The sequence below is a fragment of the Anguilla anguilla genome, chromosome 16, assembly GCF_013347855.1.
Source record: "Anguilla anguilla isolate fAngAng1 chromosome 16, fAngAng1.pri, whole genome shotgun sequence".
Lineage (NCBI taxonomy): Eukaryota > Metazoa > Chordata > Actinopteri > Anguilliformes > Anguillidae > Anguilla > Anguilla anguilla.
The window spans coordinates 16,228,024-16,248,341 of NC_049216.1; the positions used below are offsets into that span (position 1 = coordinate 16,228,024).

The 20,318-nt window shown below is 46.6% G+C and overlaps 1 protein-coding gene across 3 annotated transcripts in view; it reads left to right on the forward strand.

Moving 5' to 3' along the window:
- The window catches only part of LOC118215298 (talin-2-like), a 127,246-nt gene that overhangs the window by 32,584 nt on the left and 74,344 nt on the right, over positions 1-20,318 (forward strand). For all 3 annotated transcript variants that reach the window (XR_004762803.1, XM_035395941.1, XM_035395942.1), the window contains exon 2: positions 2,521-2,567. The gene's annotated coding sequence lies outside the window, so the exon portion shown is untranslated. The remainder of the gene's footprint in view (positions 1-2,520; positions 2,568-20,318) is intronic.

Consider the following 20,318-nt stretch of genomic DNA (forward strand, 5'->3'; position numbering starts at 1 on the left):
CGGCTGCTCAAATTACCAACAGGCCCGATTCTTTATGTGAGGGGGGTGTGGGGTGGGGGGGGGGGGGAGATTTTCCTCTGTGCCCCCCCCCCCCCCCCCCCCAGACCTGACCGCTTCCAGTGATCTCTGTGAATGACGTAAGCGGGCGTGCGGCTCGCTGTGGATTTTAATTGCAAACATGCCGTCGTAAGGACTCGCCTCTAATTAATGTCTGGGCCCCCTGCCGTTAGGCGCTCTTTCACATGCCTGTTTGTTTTTCAGGCTCTCTTTCTTAAATAGAAAAAGATTTACTTTCAGATTTACTGCTCAAATAACACAGGCCTTAACTAGACTTTCATGTAATTTAACGGGTGAAATTCAATCACGCTGAGTTTTTTATGCATTTATTTGTTTCTGTTTCTCAGGGCGGTGATAAAAGACTCGAATGCTGATGAAAAATTAGCCTTGTTTTTTTCTGGGGGACGGGTCATTTTCTCAAATTTAGAATCACCATTGCTATCCTCTTAGTTCACAGCTATGTTACCTGTACCTAAGCAGTGAGCACTGCAGTTGAAAGAGTGCAGTCTCTTCCAGTACGCTCCCCAGGTGGCACCCTACAGGCCACACGGTGTACTGCAGGAGAGCAGCATCTCTCACTGGTGACTATTGGTCAGGCACCTGCAGGTGCCTGGTGAATGGACAGGAGGTGCTTGTGCAGTCATAAACTGATGAACCGTGGCCAAATGAAGCCTACTGTACCCTGGCAAGGCAATGCCAGTCAAATCGCACTTCTACACACCCCCGGCCATAGATAATTAAAAACATAAAGTAGTCTAATTTGAACCTGTGATGTCTAAGCAGTAGGGCTCCAACGGTGCTTATTTAAAGTGCCTTTACTCTCTCAGGAGCTCACAGAAATTTACTGTTATCCTCCCACCCACCAGTGTCACCAGAAATGATTCAGCAAAGATGGTAACAGGAGAAGATTGGAAGATTGAATATCTTCTCTGGGCTTTGTGTTTTGAAAGAGATTGCAAGGCATGACTGCTGTTTCTGTATATATATATATATATTACATGCAGCATGTGTGGTACTGGAGCGGGGAGAGAAAATGGTCGACAGCTTGGAATGCAGTCTGTGGGATGCAGAGCTCAGACTTATCCATAATTAAATTCTATGTCAAGTCTCCCGATACCTTGTCCGTCTCAGTTATATATGCTTAAGATGGGAACGGCATCCACAGCTGCCCCACCCCTCCGTGTCGACAAATTCTTCCAGCTAAACGGATGACGGTCAACTGCTTAACCCAGCCCAAATAATGTTGCCTAAACAAGGCAGTCACCGCCCATATAACCAGTGATTCGTCAAAATGCTCAGTACTCACTGAGAGTTGTTGCTGTTTTTTTGTATATTTTTTGGAGTAAAATACAAGTGGATAAATATTATATGAGTGATATGCACCAGCATGGGGGTCTTGTCCTTGTGTGACTCATCTGCGGTACATCCAGGCTCATTTTTGCTCTTTCACCCTGCTTGCTGTGACCTGTGGGGACGACCTGTCTTTCTGCTGACCAGCTACCATCTAGATAAGAATGGCTGAAGTGGTTGCTCATTTCTATTTCCTAACAAATCGGAAGGGCTCTGTAGTCATTTTGGGCAATGTACAACATATATGACATTCTTAATCATCATGGTAAATTGTATTTCTATTTTTGATATGAAAGGATGGAGGGTGAAATTGGCAACATAAAGTTTCAGATGTTTGAGCTCAGAAATGCATTCCACTCTCACAGGCAAGCTATCCAGATATATGGAGGGCTGTGTTGTCTACAGTCAGGAATACTCAACCCTGATCCTGAACATCTGCAGTGTCTACAGGGCTACTCAACCCTGATTCTGAATATACAGTGCCTACAGGGCTACTCAACCCTGATTCTGAATATACAGTGCCTACAGGGCTACTCAACCCTGATTCTGAATATACAGTGCCTACAGGGCTACTCAACCCTGATTTTGAATATACAGTGCCTACAGGGCTACTCAACCCTGATTCGGAATATACAGTGCCTACAGGGCTACTCAACCCTGATTCTGAATATACAGTGCCTACAGGGCTACTCAACCCTGATTCGGAATAGACACAGTATATACAAGGCTATTCAATACTACTTTAAACGGGCCCCACTTTCTGAAATGTATAATTCCCCCAGTCCTTTCTCAAACACAGTGATGAAATATTTGTGGTGAATCACACTGTACAATTATAAAGGGCATGAAAGGTGTACAGTATATTCACATCTCTTCCACTGCCCCAGCACATTTTAAATTATTCAATATTTTCTTGGCTGACTGAGCATCTTTGATAGGGCTGCTTAAATGCATTTAGAGGCTTTTGCTCTGTATTTGTCACCGAAATAAGCTGTAAAGTTGAAACCATAATGGCCTCTTCCCTTGCAAACCCCGATTAAATGTCGTGATTGCAGAAATTTCCCGCACCTCCATTCATTGCTATTCTAAATGGGCTCCTTTGTCTTTTTGCAGCTGAAAGTATCTGCAGATATCCCAGGCTGCTTCACCCCAGCAGAAAGGTAAGACTATTCTTTCCCTTATTCATGGCTTCTCATTGGAAATCTTTAAGTGCTGCCGTTGCAAGGTTGCATTGCCTTATTTGGAGATAGAGTTATAAAAAAAAACAATAACAGTACGATTGTGCTGATTTAACCTGTTTAGTCAGTGCAGCGCATTTGGGTTATATTTTCATACAGCTGGGGTTTGTGTGCCCTTTCAAACGATGTGCCGTGACGTTGCAGTGTGTTCAGCTAATGAGGCCTGTGTCTGCAGTGAAGTGCGATGGTACCCCACAGCTGGTGACCACTGGCTTCAGCCAGAGCCTCTAATGAAATTCAGGACTCTTTGTCGTACTTAACACCGTGTCGGTACTCTCTGATGGCGTTCCTCTGCGCAGAGAGGTGGGGTGGGGGTGGGGGTGGGGTGGAGCCTGAAGTGTCACATCAGAGCTGACAGAGGCGTTTGGGGGCCGCTATTGGCCCGAGCGGCGGTTGCCGGGGAGACCCGTGGAAGTGGAGCGTGTAATACCGAGGCCGGAAAAAGGCCTTAGCAAAGCGCGGCGGAATCCTTCGCACGCTCCGGCCCCTAATCCCGCCGTCCCGCTCTCACGGCTCTCCGGGGGAGGTGAGGTGTGCTAACGGCCACCGGTCCGGCACACCGGCTCTCTAAGCCCCCTCTGGCTCCGGGCCCCGCTGGTCCGGCACACCGGCTCTCTAAGCCCCCTCTGGCTCCGGGCCCCGCTGGTCCGGCACACCGGCTCTCTAAGCCCCCTCTGGCTCCGGGCCCCGCTGGTCCGGCACACCGGCTCTCTAAGCCCCCTCTGGCTCCGGGCCCCGCTGGTCCGGCACACCGGCTCTCTAAGCCCCCTCCGGCTCTGGGCCCCGCCGGTTCGCCGTAGCGCAGGGTCCCGGCGGCTCCGGCGGCAGCTGTAATCGGGCCGCTGGCTTCTCCTCGCGGGGCTGTAATGCCTCGCTGATGTGATCAATTTCATCTGAGGCTGTGCGCTACATTTCAATCTGTGCACAAAGAATAAAGATCAAGGGAACAGCAATATCAAGCTATTATTGATTTAAATGTGACATTGCTTGCTTTGTGTGTGTGTGTGTGTGTGCGCGCACATGTGTGTGTGTGTGTGTGCGTGTGTGTTGTCTTACATATAGAAACAAGGTTGTTTACTTTTGACTTTTTCAATAAATATTTCTGGTTGGCTGTGGGAATATTGCTCACATAGGATTCATTAGTTATACTTAAAGAGAGCAAGACTTGGTTCTCAGCTGAAAGGCATTGTTGCCCTACTTTATTGAAGAATGTGCCAGTGTAGCCCATATTGATTTTCTGTTAAAGTGAAGTTTCACACCTGTATTGTCTGTTGAGGTAATAATCTCTGCTACAATGACCTCTACCTGCCTGTTTGTGTCACACGTAAAAAACGTTCTGGATTGTACTGGTGTCAGGCTGTTTCCAAAAAATGTTCTGTTTAATGAAACCGGGCTCGTGTGTATATTTAGTCATCTAGCCCAGAGGAACAGAACATGTCTGATTTCACCTGAGCTCTCAATTAGCAAATTAAATCAAATGGTGGCTTAATGAGGTGGAAAACTCTACGTCTCTGATTGCACAATAATTTTTGTTCTCGCTTGGGGGTTCTTTAAGCATCTGGGGACTTGAAGAGGGTTTAAAAACATGCTTGGAGAACGCCTTGCTGTCTGTGGCCTTGCGCCAGGTTCTGTGAGAACCATTTAGGGGCGCGTATGAGAAAAGGTGATGCGTATGAGAGGCGGGTGGAGTTTTACAGCGTGACTCTGCCCACTTTGACCCACGTCACTGTTACCTAATGGAACCTGATGTTTTTCATGTGCTTTTTCTGCATGGAAATCCTTGTGGCTGTCTGCTCACACTGCTTTTTGAGTTATTGGGTCATGTCTCCTTCGCCACTACAGGAAGCATGATCTACCGCACCGCCCCCCCCCCCCACCTCACCTAACCCCACCCCGACAGAATTATTGGATACCAGCGTCTCTCCAGTTACCGACCACCAGAACTCCCTCATCTCCCACGCTTTGGAAATAAGCCCTACACCACCTCTCCTCCTCCACCCTCGAGGGTGCAGAACCACGGGCGATGTCCTTTTCATCACTGCATGCAGTCGGCCTCCGCCTGCAGGTCCGATCGCTCAGCGGGTGCTCAGCGCAAAGATAAAAACCTCGGAGAGAAAGATACACAGCTTGATACCCTCGGATCGCGCCGTAGACGCAGGAACGGTGTTTCAGAAACAGCGCAGTCGTTTTGTTCTGTCAGGCCGGAGGGGCCCAGGCGAGGGAGTGGATGTAGAGGTGTGGGGCTCTGGCTGTGACGGGGTCCAACACAGGGGAGGTTAGGCTGGGGGCACAGCTGGATCAGTGGGCGTTTTGGTAAAAAACCAAGAGGCCCGTTTTCAACATGCACAGAAACTATTTGCAAAATTTCTCCCTGCATTCACTGATGCACTGGTTGAGTAATGTAGATCTGATAATTGAAATCATGTGCGAGTAAATGCCGTTTATTGTGACTGATAGTGCATGGAGCCTTTCTTTGATTTCAGTCTTCCAGCATGATTGGTGTTAGGGTGGCCCTGGGGAATGCAAAGACTGGAATCCATGCACAGCTTGTGCTGGCAGAATTCTATGTTGTCTCTTGAGTATTTGTGCTCATGCTGTGTGTGTGTGTGTGTGTGTGTGTGTGTGTGTGTGTGTGGGTGGGAGGGGGGGTGCGCACACACACACACACACAGCATGGTCAGAAATGCTCATTTGACAGCGCTGAATTCTGCCGTGCGTATCCCCGTCTGTTGACAGGCCTCCGATGAGATTTTGGAGGGAGAAGCTGATGTTTATGGCTTTCCTTGCCACCGTCCATGAACATTTGGAACCTTAGCTGTTCCAGTTTGCATTGTAGAGAAAACAAACCCCCACCAAACAACAGAGAAAGCAGACTGTCTGTTCTCATACGCCTCACAGTACCACTCTCTCAGGCCACTTGTGCCCGCTGCAGGAGCCGGGCGTCTCCCTCTCTGGAGCTGGGCGCAGGGCCAGCGCCGGTCACCCGCGGTGGGGCTGCGGGGCGACCGATTGGGTGCGCAGGCATGGAGTCCTGCTGGCCGCCTCGCCTGCTGGCCGCCCGGCCGCCTGGGTGCTGCTGCGCTGTGCGGTTTCGCCCAGACCGGCCGGGTCTGGTTCAGGAGCCCCTAATTGGGAGTTCTCCGCGGCTAGCGTCTGTAGCAGACCCTGAGACGGCTCCGCTGCTCCCGGATCAGAGCGGTGTGAACCTCGCGGCCGATTGGCCGTGCGTTCCCGAGACGGCCCTCTCTGTGAGGCAGCCCGTAGCGTCCGCTGCACTCGCTGAGAGAGCGCACACGTATGGGCGTGGGGCTTCCTAACCTCTGCTTGTTGCTTGCCTCACAAATGGTATTGAAACTATGGGATGATTATGAATTCTTAATATAGCATCATTTACTGCATTACAAATCCTTAAAATTATTTTTATTTTTTTTAGTACTGTTGTTATTGCATGCTCATAACTGAAATATTTTGTTTCAGAAAGTTACAAAATATGCTTTTTAGCTGTGCCTCAGACAGAATGCAGCTGCCTCCCTGCATCCTTAGAAGTGAGCTCCCTCTGTAGGTAGCGTCCTGACGGAAAAGGTACCTCAAAAGGCAACAGATTTGAGATGCACTTTGAAAGCAGGATGACGTAACGGGAAAGTAACGCGATTACTAGTGATGTGGCACAGCAGAGCAGAAGGCATCAGTGAGATCACCTTTAAAAAGAGCCAATAATCCAATCCAAGGATGAACAAAGGGCAAGAACAACAACAAACAACAACCCCCAGATACCGGATTGCAACAGCTAGCTAAATCAAGAAGTTTGAAGTCCAAACACATGAACGCTGATCATCATACTTACTCAAACTTTGTACTGACCATTGACTGAACTCAACACTCATTGGCTATCAGGGAGCACAGATCAGCAGGCTGGCTTCTGCAGGTAGCATTTCCAGGGCCCTGTTATGCTGGTATATAATGCCTTGTGTTTTACATCCTTCCTTCAGTCTTTATTTCCATTATGCTAGCAAGTTAGCTGGCTAGTCCATGGAAAGCTCACTGGGGATTAAAAACATTACATACATTATTATAGTGGATTAAATAATTAACATGTATTTTTAGATATACAGTAACTACAACACATTACCAAGTTCACACTCACACTTGTAACCAAACTTCTCCACTGCCATTGCAACTGCTACTAGCCATCTTATCTTAAACATTTTCTTGAATTATTACAAAAACACATAATTTGATTATTCATTATTTGTTAATCATTTATAACTGAAGTTGTAAGTGACAATTCAAACAAAACAGAAGTCAGGTTACTAGCTGAGAAGTGCAGGGAATATGCTGACTATATCATGTACACTGCAAGTAAATTTTGGTTTTCTATTTGGATTCAGTCCTGGTTCACTTGCAGGAGCATACCATACAGAACTGCAATCTTTGCAGTAATCATTCTTTGGGCCTTTCCAAGTACTGTACAGAAAACACCACTTCTATCTCACAATCCTGTTTGGGGTTGAATGCCCTCAGGATGCCCTCTTACCACGAGGGTGACCCCAAGCAGGACTGTGTTTCAGGACTGAAAACTGAAATAACTGACAGAAATCCTCACACATCTCTTTTGTTCTCTCTTCCTGTCTCTTTTAAGTCCTTACAGGTGCCGTGTAAATGTGATCTTTTGGCTTTTGTATTTTCCTTTTTGGCCATTTTGAATTCCTGTCATGCTTCCGGGGCTTCGAGGCGAGGCTGTAGATACTCTGGTCTGGATTACCGCTGGACAGGGTCGGCCAAGAACGCTCGCTGAGGGTGACCCGGCCCGTTTACCGCTCGTTACGGCTGGGGGAAGCCCGTACGCCGTGTCGCGGTCTTGGCAAATCTACTGAGACCCGCCGTATGGAAATACGGAAACATGAGGCCAGAAACGTCAATTCAATCTCCGCTGAATGTCTTAACCTTTTTCAAATCCCCTATCAGAGGAGGGAGGATTAAGGTGAAAGTGTACGGAAGATGCTGAGATGGGGCTTGCGTGGGAGAGCCCGCTGTTGCTCAGTGAACGGGGTCCATCTTGAAAGGGCTTCTATGACTGCTTTTATAAGCATTCCAGGGTGACACTGGGAGGACTTATATGTGCAGCCTTTTGACACCATTTGCCCCTTCATCCTTTGGTAGAAATGAATTGAAAATGTTCTAACGAGAATCTTCCATATATTTTCAAACTGACCTAAATGCTTTACAGGTAATTTCTCACAACAGATTTCTAGAATTTTCTTCTTCGTAAATAAGGACATTTAGACAGATCTTTCGATTAGCCCGTGGGGTAGACTCTGCACACAAAGGAGCACACACAGCAGACTTTGGGGGAGAAAAAGGAATATAAAAATATGTTGACTTAAGGACTTGTAAAAAAATATAATAAATGGGGAAAAAATCCTTTAAATTCAAATTCCTCTTCATATTTTATGGATGTCACACAGCTCCCACAGTGTTTCGCAAGGTGACACAGAGCAACATCACTTTGACACCTGACTCCTCGCAGCTGCTTTCCAATTTACAGCTAGCGCCTTTTTTTTTATTGGCCACCGATGTATGAAGGAGCTTTACTGCCTGGAGAGCAGCCCGGTTCTGGTCATGGAGGTTCCAGTCACCTGTTTAATCAGACCAGGAATACTCGGCTTGGCATTATGATTAGCACTCGCAGAACTGAGTGTTTCTTGTTTGTGCATCTGTGAATTTACGGCAGGCGAACCCTGTCTTTCCGACAAAGATTCCTCTGTGGGTTGGGCACAACAAGCTTCCCTTTGTCAAGCACGGTAGTCATGTGAGAAGTTGGTGTCTACTTATGTGCATTTTATCAGTCTGATGCTTTTCTGTGAATTTTTGAATAAATGAACCCGGATGCAGGCCTATGTGTGTGGGGAAAATACTCACTTTAAAGATCTGCAATCAGTCACACTTTCAGCCAGGAAATTGAATATAATGATGTTAAATGTTGTTTTGTTCTGGTATTTTGGTATTCCCTAAATGTGTATTAATGCAGACAATTTTCAGTATTTTTCATCAATTAAGAAGCATTGGAATTTTTTGCCCAAGCAATCGAATACCACTTATACAGTTGCATACTGGAATTATAGATTATTCAGTCTCATCCATGTGTTACTGAGTAAATTTTTTAAACTGAGTCTTGATTAGCTTATTTTACCTGCTGTATGTGTACATTTCTATGTATTTATGTGACTGTGTGTGTGTACATGTGTATGTGTGAGTGTGTGGCATGCGTCTGGGCATGCGTGGGTGTGTGTGTGTGTGTGTGAGCATGCATGTGTGCATATGTGTGTGTGTGTGTGTGTATGTGTTTCTACAGTATGCATGCGTGTATGTGTTTGGAGAGTCAGCTGTGCCTCTGTGTCATGCTGAATGCATCTGTTAGGGCAAGACTGCTAACTGTGCTTGAAAGGCAGTGATGTGTGCCATATGGAAACCCCCTTCCACCCCCCTATTCCTCTAATCACTTATTCATTAACACATCTCAGAAACCCTCTCTACCTTCTCCACACTCGCTATTAGAATCTCACTCGGGAGAGTTTATACATTCCCCATTCCTCCTGGGGAAGCACTCTTAATATAATTAGAAACATATCTATTTCGTGCATTTATTTGATAGCTTTACTCTGTTTTGGCCCGTGTTTTTAGAATGGCACATTGAAAAATCAAGACAGACACATTGAAGCGTTTCATTTTCGGCGCCACGGTACTTTTGTTTCAGACACCCCCCCCGCTCCCCACCCCCCCACCCACACATGGAAGTCACCGCTGTCCCCGAGAGGTCCTGAGTGGAGAGGCCGGAGACAGAGACCATACGTTTTTTATGTCTCTAACCCTCACAGTCACAGCAGCCACAGTAAGCTCCTGTCACAGATCATCATCTTAGTTATTCTGCGCCCCTCTGGCCCCCCCGCCCCCCTGACATTTGATGCTGAAACAAAGTATTGCAATTATAACCCCAACCACACTGCAGGTTCCCCTACCAGTCAGAATCACTGGAGGTGGAGGAAAGGAGAACTGGGACTGCACTGCTGTAGCACAATCTGGTGCACAATCGTCTGTGGTGGGAGCGAACAGGAAATGGGGCAAATCAGAACTGTGGATAGAGGTTCTTTCTACATCGCTTGATTCCTCATAGACTATGTGTTTTTGGGTACGGTTTCCCCCTTAATGATAAATGGGTCGTCCTTGACTGGTGAAGCTCCTCATAGTTGATGACCGGAGCTCTTCAGCACGAGTCCGGCCTCCTCTTCCTCGCGGAGAGCGGTGTGCCCGCCCCGCGTTGGTAACCGCTGGCGTCGTCAGGCAGCTGCCGGGGTAACGTGGGCCATGATGCGTGGCGCAGACGAACTCCGAGCCCAATTTGCTGTTCCATTTGCATCCAGGCCGCCGGGTGTGCTTTTTTAGTGCAGCGGAGATGGAAAAGCTCTCCTGGTGCATTAGCACTGAGTCAGCGCAGGGCTTATGAGCAAGCTAGCGCACTCTTCTGTGACGCCTGTCCTGATTCTGCTAAGGGACTGATATGCACCAGCGGCGTTATTTCCACCCCGTGTTACGTTTTACCCGCTGGGGTTGTGGGGTTTGTAGACGCTGCGGGTTGTGTGGGTTGGGTCATTTTGTGTGACCTGGGAAAAGGGTGCAGGCTCTGGCTCCTGCTTCTCTACTCCTACTCTGTTCCCTCTGATAATCTGGGAGAACTCGGAGGACTGCAAATGTGTGTGTTTGTGTGTGTGTCCACGCTTACGTGCGCACGCACATTTGTTAGTGTGAGTTTTTGTGATAGGCCAAGTGTGTAACAGATAACATCTGTAATGCTACTTTTCAGTTTTGCAGGGGATATTTACCGCAAATTTTGTCAGTGTTGAGAAGTCCTTCGCTGCTTTTATTGATCACACAAGCTCATTTTTAACTATTTTGTAGTTTCAAAACTTATTTCAGGCTATCCAATCCTAATATGTGGCACTAAATGAACAGGAAAGACACAGCCAGCTAGTTTAGCAATAGTTTTGTTTTATTTGATAGCACTATAAAAGGTTATATTCACAAACGTGAGAAGAAGCCAAATGCTTGTGAAATTTCATTGAAATAATTTAAATGGATTATAGACACACTCTCAGAAACACCATGCATCATTTTGAAGCCACTTCGTTATCTTTCAGAACATCCACTTGTAAACTGTTAGGAACAATAAATCTATTTTGATGTAAGTCCTTCTTTAAGAACCTTGACCATGAGACGGACTTCCTGCTGTATAGAAAGCGAGGCCTTGGTGAAGTTATCTCAAAATGCTGCTGTTTTTGTGCGCTCTGTAATCGGCAGCCTGCTCCTACACGGGCCTTCAGTTCCTCTGGATGGACTCCGCCCGTTACCATGGTGAACCCCAGCGGTGTTAGAGCACCTGCAGGTGCATGGGTCAAGCTTTGATCTTCTTTGGCCCCCCATCACAGCACCAGCTTTTGTAAAAGCATGTGGAGGGACGTGGAATGTGTTCTGAAGCAGATTTCAGGGACAAACACACTGTCATGAGTTAATCAGATATCAGGGCTGTGGACAGGATTTGGGGAGTTTGTAGTTAGAACTGGGTACAGCGCTTAGAACAGAATTGGGGGTACAGTCCTGGGTCAGAGCAGTAGACAGGGTTGTGGGGTCGTGGGGTACAGTCCTGGGTCAGAGCAGTAGACTGGGTTGTGGGGTACAGTCGTGGGTAAGGGCAGTAGACTGGGTCGTGGGGTACAGTCCTGGGTCAGAGCAGTAGACTGGGTTTGTGGGGTACAATGAGAGCATCACAGCCATACTGACAGAGAGACTACAGCCCAGCTCTCCTCTGCAGTGCTGAAAAGCACATCACCGCACAGCTTACAGCAGGATAATAATACCCAGCTTGACATATAAACCCTCTTCAAATCCTGCACACACAAGCACACGTCAGTGCATAGACATACGCACATCCACAGAGGCTGATATACTGCTGTAGTGTATGCATACACACATATGCGCCTGCTTACTTACAGAGGCGCACACAGACACACACACACGCACACACACACACACACACACACACACACACACAGGCCTCAAAGTGAGAAGACCCCAATGAAAGGAGCATGTGAAAATGGACACACGGAGCTCTATTCTTTCATTATGTTTCAGAGGAATGTGGCGGCGGAGGCTAATGTAGAGCTGTTGGTGTTTATGATGGCTGGATTGCAGGGCAGGGGCAAAGCCAGTCTGCCCCCAGCTTACTGCCTCTGAGGGTCCCCTGAACTGTGCGCTGGGGCCTGAGAACTCCAGCCCGGCTGTGTGCCTGTGAGCCTGGCTCTGAACCACATCGGAGATCACCTGCACCAGCAAAGCCCCTTCTGTGGGGTTTTGTATTTTTATTTTTTGGTTGGGGTGGGTAGGTGAGCCGTCATGTCTCGCTTCACTTCCGGGTTATAGGGCATCTGTGAAATTCATTTATGAATAGTTTGTCCATGGCAAGACAGCAAGATATACCAGCTGTTATGTCTGGAGAGGGGTCTGTGAGTTTGCCATGGTAGATGTGTGCTATAGTAAGGTAGAAATCCCCAGGAGATTTTACCTGAGCTGACTTTTGCGCTGGCATAGCATGGAGCGTCAGGAGAGAGGATCTGGTAGGTAAAGCTTGGCTGCAGTGGAATGCAGTTCTTTTTTGTTTGTTTGTGTGTGTTTCTCTAAACCCTGTGCAAATTGGTCATTGGTGTTCCAGCAGCCCTGACAGGAATTTTGAGGCTCATTCTGCTGAATTGTTTTCTCTTCTCGAAAAGTATATATTTTTTAATGATCTGAAAATTGTTTTTAATATAATACTGCATGTTTTCAAAATGGATCATTTTTCAGTTCTTTGAAACAGGGGCTCCGGAGTGTGCATGTTTTGGGGAGGGGGAGGTTAGGGGAGGGGGAGACAGAAAGCTGTACAAACTAAAAGATTCCTCCTAATGAGTTGCATGTGATTCTAATTAGTTACAGAGCTGCAGAGAAGGGGAAACTTCCCATCCGTGTGAGTGTGAGTGTGAGTGTGTGTGTGTGTGTGTGTGTGTGTGTGTGTGTGTGTGTGTGTGTGTGCAAGCAAGGACATAGATTTTATTTTAACTTTGGGGGAGGACAACAAACAGGAAGTTTTCTTCAGGTTTTTTTTTTTTTGGAGGGGGAGGAGCACTAATAATACAAACCTGTACAACTGTGTCCCCTATCCCCCTGGGATCAATGTGTGTGTGTGTGTTGGCAGACCAGTGGGTCTTGATTTTGTATGAGTAGACAGAATTTGGTGTTACAGTCCTTTGGTTGGTGCAGTAGACAGGATTTGGGGGTACAGTCTTTTGGTTGGTGCAGTAGACAGGATTTGGGGGTACAGTCCTTTGGTTGGTGCAGTAGACAGGATTTGGGGGTACAGTCCTTTGGTTGGTGCAGTAGTCAGGATTTGGGGGTACAGTCCTTTGGTTGGTGTAGTAGACAGGATTTGGGGGTACAGTCCTTTGGTTGGTGTAGTAGACAGGATTTGGGGGTACAGTCCTTTGGTTGGTGCAGTAGACAGGATTTGGGGGTATTGTCCTTTGGATAGGGTAGTGGACAAGATTGTGGGGTATGATCCTTGGTCATAACATACCTGGGTAATATCATGGGATAATATAATGGAGCCTAATATACAAACAGTCTTTTTTGGCCCTTTTCTGTTGAAACTACCATTTTCCATCTTCTAACCTTCAAATCCTATATCAGTTGTTACTGTATTTTTTGCATAATTCAACCAGAGTTTCAATGAAACAGTAATACTACAGTTATTACTGTTTGCGTTTCAATATAAGTTATTCTACATTGTAAAGTATGTCATATTTTGTTTGTACACAGGAACATGTGCCTGTGGGGCAGGAGGACATATCCCAAGGGCTTTAAGCGGTTTTTGTATGACATCATGGGAAAGCAGAAAACTTGATTAACATCCCAACCCACTTTAATTATCCAGATTAGTCTGTAATACAATGGGATCCTAAGGGAGAGTTCATCTTTACCACAATCAGAAAAGACATTTTTTTTAATCCTAATGACTTTTAAAAAATAAATAAATAAAAAACCTAAAGTGTATACTTAAGTTTATTTCCATGAGTATAGCGTTTAGTCGGGGCTCTACAGGGGGGACTTGGGGATTTGAATTGGAATTTCCCACCTAACTCAAAATGTTGTCACAATGTTACTGGAACGTTTTGTCAGTGTAATAACATTGCCACTACGTGGCGGCAACATTGTGAGTACGTTTTGCGTTGGCTGGGTTTCGCTTAAAAATCAGCACGGGGAACTGGAGCACGGGACGGCGAGGTGGCGAAGCGCTTCCTGGCGAAGGGGCGGGGGATAAAAAGCGCGGTCTATTTATCGCCCGCGCCGCATCTCAGAGGAGCCGCGCAGAGCTCCGGTGGAGGACGCTCTACTTTGCCGGGTATTTTTGGAGCGACCTGAAGGCTGATACACCCCCCCCCCCCCCGCCCCCCCGCCCCAGCCCCGCAAAGGAGGAGAGGATTGATAATTTGTGTCAGGAAATGGAGCGCAGCGCAGCGCGTGCAGGAGTGAAGGTCACAGGTTTGGAGGCCCGAGCCTCTCTCTGTACTCACTCAGACCCGGCCTTTATGATGCTGCTCTGTGCTTTACAGCCGTTGTGCTCATTCTGCTCACCGGTGGTGGACCACGGGCTGTGGGCTCCAGGAAAGGGTGTTTGGAGATCTGGCTCTTTATGTTCATCTAGGCAGACCTGAGATGGATTATGGGATGGAAGGGGTCACAGGCCATCAATTAGCCTGACTGTACCACCACCTCAATTAGCCTGATGTACCTGTAGACCGATCCTTAGCTGAGTTACTTCAGGAGGACTAGCACATTTATTAGGGTGCCTGGCATTTCAATGTCTGAAATGTGTTTCTCGAACTTAATAGAAAATATTTGGTACCTGCCCTGTGTTTGGTGCACTTGACTATTGCAGGTGCTGATGATTTATGCACACACTGCATCAGTCCAGACCAGGTTAAAACAATTAATTGCAAGATATTATTTTAAAATAAACACCTACCTTGTTTCACCAGTACTGAGATCAAAACTCTTTCCTATGATTGTATGCTTTTGTTAGTAACATTTAGTTGAATATTTTAACAGATCTGCAGCATTGCCAGAATGTAACGAGTTAAAGCGTTTAAGTGTATATTTGATCCAGGTCTTATTAGCTGTCTTTTCCCTGCCGCGTCCCCCTGTTATTAGTTACTGCTTCCTTTTTGCCACCACAGTGCTTTCAAAGAAGTGAAACTCACCACATTGCTTCTCTGTGGTATTGTCCACTGCATTAGGAAATGAGTCTGATACTTAAAACTGAGCAGTGATGCGTGACGAGAGAGAACCGCCTCCTCTTTTTCTTTCTCAACATTGTGTGCGCGTGTGTGTGTGTCTGTGTGTTTGTATGCGTGTGCACATATGTGTGTGTGTGTGTGTGTTTGTATGCGTGTGCACATACGTGTGCATGTGTGTGTGTTTGTGTGTGCACGTGTTCATCCATTTGTATGTGTGTCACTGTATGTGTGTTCATGTGCGTGCGTGTGTGCGCGCGTGCGTGTGTGCGTGTGTGTGTGTGTGTGTGTGTGTGCACGTGTTCATCCATTTGTATGTGTGTCACTGTATGTGTGTGTTCATGTGGGTGCGTGTGCGTGTGTGCGTGCGTGTGTGCGTGCGCGTGTGCGTGTGTGTGCGTGCGTGCGCGTGTGTGTGTGTGCATGTGTCCCTGAGTGTATATGTGCATGCCTGTGTGTGCCTGTCGTCACTCACGTGTGTGTGTGTTTATCTCAGTGTGTTTCCCCGCAGCATGCTAATTTGTAAATTGGCTGGATCGTGCACTTCCTCTGGAGCTCCTTCCATGGTGCTTTTTATCTCCACCATTTGCTGCAACACCGTTTCGACCACTCAGGCGCTTCTGTAATGGTCCTAATGAAATAATCAATGTGAATATACGCTTATAAGTTAGTTGAATATGCCATTTCCCACAAAACGGTCATGAAATGAGGATTCCAAATGGGTGTACAGTCGTTTATTTTGTACATGTAATGCAGCTATGCGTAGGCACCGTGACACAGGGTTCAGCCGGGTTCAGTCCACAGAACTTTTACTCGTGTGATGATTTCCTCACATTACCTCACAGGACTGACACCTACTGTCTCAGAACCAGCAGTGCACATCAGGAGATAATCTCGCAGTTATATTGGAAATGTTCCACGGTAACATTTCTTTTCAGTTGTGCCCTAGATACTCATTTGTGAGATTCACAGCTTCTACTTTTTTAATATCGTTTATTATATGTAATGTTTAACGATGTTATTAATGATAAATAAGTATGGTATTTCAAATCCATGTAGGTGCCTTTTTATGAGCATATTTGGCTAATGGACCCAAAATCTAATTTTGAAAATGGTGACCTATAGTGCATGACAGATTAATTAATAGTGTTTTGCTTTTTTATTGAATTAATTAATTGTTCGTTTAAATTGTGTGTGACCGTGAGCTAAGAATCTTTCACTGAATTCTGCTGGTGAGTGAATCGTTTTCACATTACCAGATGATTGACTGCAGTCAACCTGTCAATCATTCCCTCCCTGACTGGCATATCTCCTTGCACACTCGGTCAAAAGACACTGCACTCTTTCCTCGTTTTAAAACCTTTTTTTCACAGAATGAAAAGCTGTATTACATCTCTGTGAAAGCGGCCGTCACTCGTTCTGGGTGTTCGATGAGTTCGGATTCGGATCCCTGCTGATGTTTCCATAGCGATGCCGAGGGGTGGCTGGTTCTCTGTAGAAGCGGGTCGTTCTGCGGCACTGTGAGTGGTTCCAGGTGTCCCGAACGAGGCCCTTCACAAAGGATTGTTTCTGCGGCGCACTTCCTGACCGGAAGGCCGACCGCGCGGACCGACGCCAGTGTGCCCAACGCTGGCACCGCCACTCTGTGACCATGGGCAGGACAGGAGGAAACGGGGAGAGAAGCTATCTGATGAATGGCGTATTATTCGAAGCCCTCTTATCAATTTGGGGCCTATTCACAGGCCTGTGGCCTTCATGAAAGGAGTCAGGCAGACCCTTAGCGCAAGGACGCCCTGGACAGGAAGGACCCCCGGGGCCTCGTGTCTGATCCCGCGTTCACCCCTGGCCCCAAAACAGGCCATTAGGACGTTGTTTTCCCTAAACAGAATGGCAGCCCTTATCTGGGCACTGCTCATATACGTGCCCATGTTCAAGATTGAGGTTGCATTGTCTTCGGCTGGTTGGTTTTAATGTTGGTATATCTGAGTTAGTGGAAGTGGTTCTCTTTGTAGTTCACGTCAAAGCTCTTACTGTGGACTTCTTTAATGGTTCCCCTTCAGTAGGGTAAAGTCCATTTCTGGTTTCCCTCTAATCTGGTTGTTTCCACCAACATGTATGTCCCTCCATACAAGAGCATCTGCTACGTAAGAATGTAAATGAGCACGACAGAGTTCATTTCAGCAGGTGTTCACGTCCCGCAGACATTAACGTCATCATTCCTTTTAACGTCCACGACGTCGTTCCTTTTCACCTTTGCGCATTCTGCATTTTTTTCTTCACGTTCTCATCCACCACCAACCTGTCAGGCCTGAATGTATGCGTTTGGGAGGCCGGTGTCAAGCAGAATATCATCTAATGCGACTTCGCCAGCGGTGATGTCATCTATTTTCCGTGGCTGGTGTTAAGGCTGTCACATCTGCGTCGTTGGCTTAGCGCTCCTAAAACTGATGTATCGCTCCTTCCTCATTCCTATTCAGCTGCCGTTCGTGTAAAATAGATGGAGAATAATCTGTTACTCCTTCCTGGAAGGAATAAATGATACCTCTTTTTTTCCCCCAGGAATGTAGTTGTGATAGGTTGGCGCCAGGAATTCAGGTGCTTTTTGATCGATTTAGTTTTTCAATCAGATGGGTATTCGTCTGAAATTTGCGACGTGCGTGTAATTAGATCCTAATTATTGCCGCCGCTTATAATGAAGTATGAAATCGGAGAAATGGGAACGGAATTATCGTATTTGCTGATTTTGCTGTGGCAAATTAATTTGACATATTGTATATGTTGTTAATATGAGCGGTGTGCACTTATATGGGCACAATAGAAATAATGGCAATACTTTATTACCCATGCCTTATAAGGCGAATGCATAAATCTACATCATGGTTGTGTGAATTCACAGGTTTCCTGGCCAGGCTTGTTCATTTTTTATTTTCTCTCACTGCTGTAAACAGGGACATGTGGTAAGAGTTAAGGGCTCTCTTTTGTTAAAAGTTGTGTAAGTCGCTCTGGATAAGAGCATCTGCTAAATGCCTGTAATGTAATGTAATGTTACCTTTATCTCTTTTCTCGTTAATGCGAACCTGTGACTTTAAGAAAGTCAGTATTTTTCCTTCAGGGGACCACCAATCAGTGGCTGTCTTTCTCACACTTGCGAGGGCTCTGCTCTTTTTATGCAGGGCTCACGTGCGTTTGTTACGTCCTTTATTGACTATCCAGCCGCTGCTGCCAATCCAGGTCTGTTTTGTAGTGCTCCAGTGGGTCTGTGACTGCTTTACTGAACCGAACACCTGCGAATTCCCAGCAGATTGACCCGGTCATATATCGCACCTCCCCTTGGCTATTGCCAATAAGAACCTCTATGTGGATTTTAGTAATCCAATAAATAAATGGTTGTCTTTCTTTCTTCTTTTTAAATGATGGATCATTGCTTGGTAAATGACACGTGGGGTAATTTTTTGTAAGCGCGCTCAGATACTCAGATGCTGGAGATTCACCCCTTCCTCCACTTAGGTGCAATGCTCACGTGATAACTGCACATGTGTACCCATGCTGTGAAGGGTTGCTTAGGAACGACATGCAGCCACACCAGGGTGAAGTGGATGCACTGAGACTCTGTGGAGAGGCGTTCTCTCTGTACGGTGGGCAGTTATTAAAGAGTAGAAGCATAGGGGCGGAAGAGGGGGAAGAGTGATGGGAAGGCTCTGCAGGATGTGTAGTCCTGGGGCTGTCTCTGTCAGACAGCTCATGTGACCTGATCACATGACGGCCAGCCATTGGTCTTGCACACAGAGGGGGCGGGCTTTGCACATGCTGTTCACTGAAAAAGTATCGGAACGAGTGATACAATTTTTATTCTCCGTACTCCAGAATAACCATTTTTGTTATTTTGGCTCTGTACTGCAGCTCATTGGATTTGAAATAATATAATATGTGCTGGAGTACCGAGGCAAAACAACAAAAATGTTCTGTGTCCCACACTTTTGCATTTATGTGCACATACACAAAAGACTGGAGAGGCGTTTTGTATGTGTGTGTCTATGTGCATGTGAATGAGTTTATGTACGAGTCTACAGCATGTTTCTATCAGTGCACGCCCTATGTGTTTGTTTATATCTGCTTGTTTATTTGTTTTCTGTGTGTGTGTGTGTGTGTGTGAGAAGCCAGGAGTGACCTTGAGAGAGGCGGAGCTGGGAAAGCACTGTCACGTGTGGCTGCATGTGCGCCCCCCCCCCCCCATCCCACACTGGGGGCTGCTAATTGAATCAATAAGGGCTGGAGGGAGGCGCTGCAGATGACAGGTGGATTTAGGTGTGACTGAGGAGACGCGTAAATAATGGAGGCGGTAGCCACGGAGACGGGGGAGTGGCTGTGGCCGGCTCCACTCGGCTCTCTCAATCCCTCACCGTGACTCACACAAATGAGAACTCAAGCTTTCCCACGGACTGCTTGGTTCAGTCTGCCTGCTTCGCCACGATAGTTAAGCGAAAATCTGCCCCTGTATGTATTAGTAATGGTAAAAATTCTGTTTTACACACAACCTGTGCTCCAGCTTCGGATTTGCATATGCAGAGATTAGTTCAGTCGTATTAAATCTCTTTCCTTTTTTTTGCCCTAGGGTAACGTAAGAGAATGGGGAGATGGTGCATTAATCTGTTTTCAGTCATGAAGTGGTGTAATTTTGCTTAAACCATCGGTCTTCCAAGAGGCCTGCTTCACTGTAGTCAGCCAATAAAGCCAAAAAGCAAGCTAATTCTGGAACGCTGCGGTTTTAATTTTTTGAAGGCCGCACTGGGTTTGATTGAGAGCTTCGTAAGGGGGATGCTGAGTCATGCTCATCAGGCTCTTTCCGCCTCGGTTATGCTGTTGTTTTCTCCTATTTAACCTTGTCCAATGGCCAGTTAGAGTGGAGAGAGAGATTCGCCGATGCGTCCCCCTGAGGGGCTCGGAGCGAAGAGGGAGCCTTGGAATCGATACATCATACCTCCATTATCATCTACAGTACCTCACGAGCCCTCCGCTTTATATCAGCACTTTTTCCTGCTGCTCTTCCTCAGATTTATAGTCATCACTGATGCCAATAATAATGTGGAGGTAATATACTCGTTTTTATTGCTATGTATAATGTTAAAATATTTATTTTGAGTGTAATTAGTGCTGCGGGGCAGCATCAGCTCTCTGGCGCGGGTTGGAAAAGTGAGCTTTCGTTTTGATATTAGCGGTGAAGTGCGTGTGTGCGTGCGTCGTATCGGGGAGGCCGTAATTACTGCTTGTGTCCCCACATGTGAGAGAAATGAGAGGAATG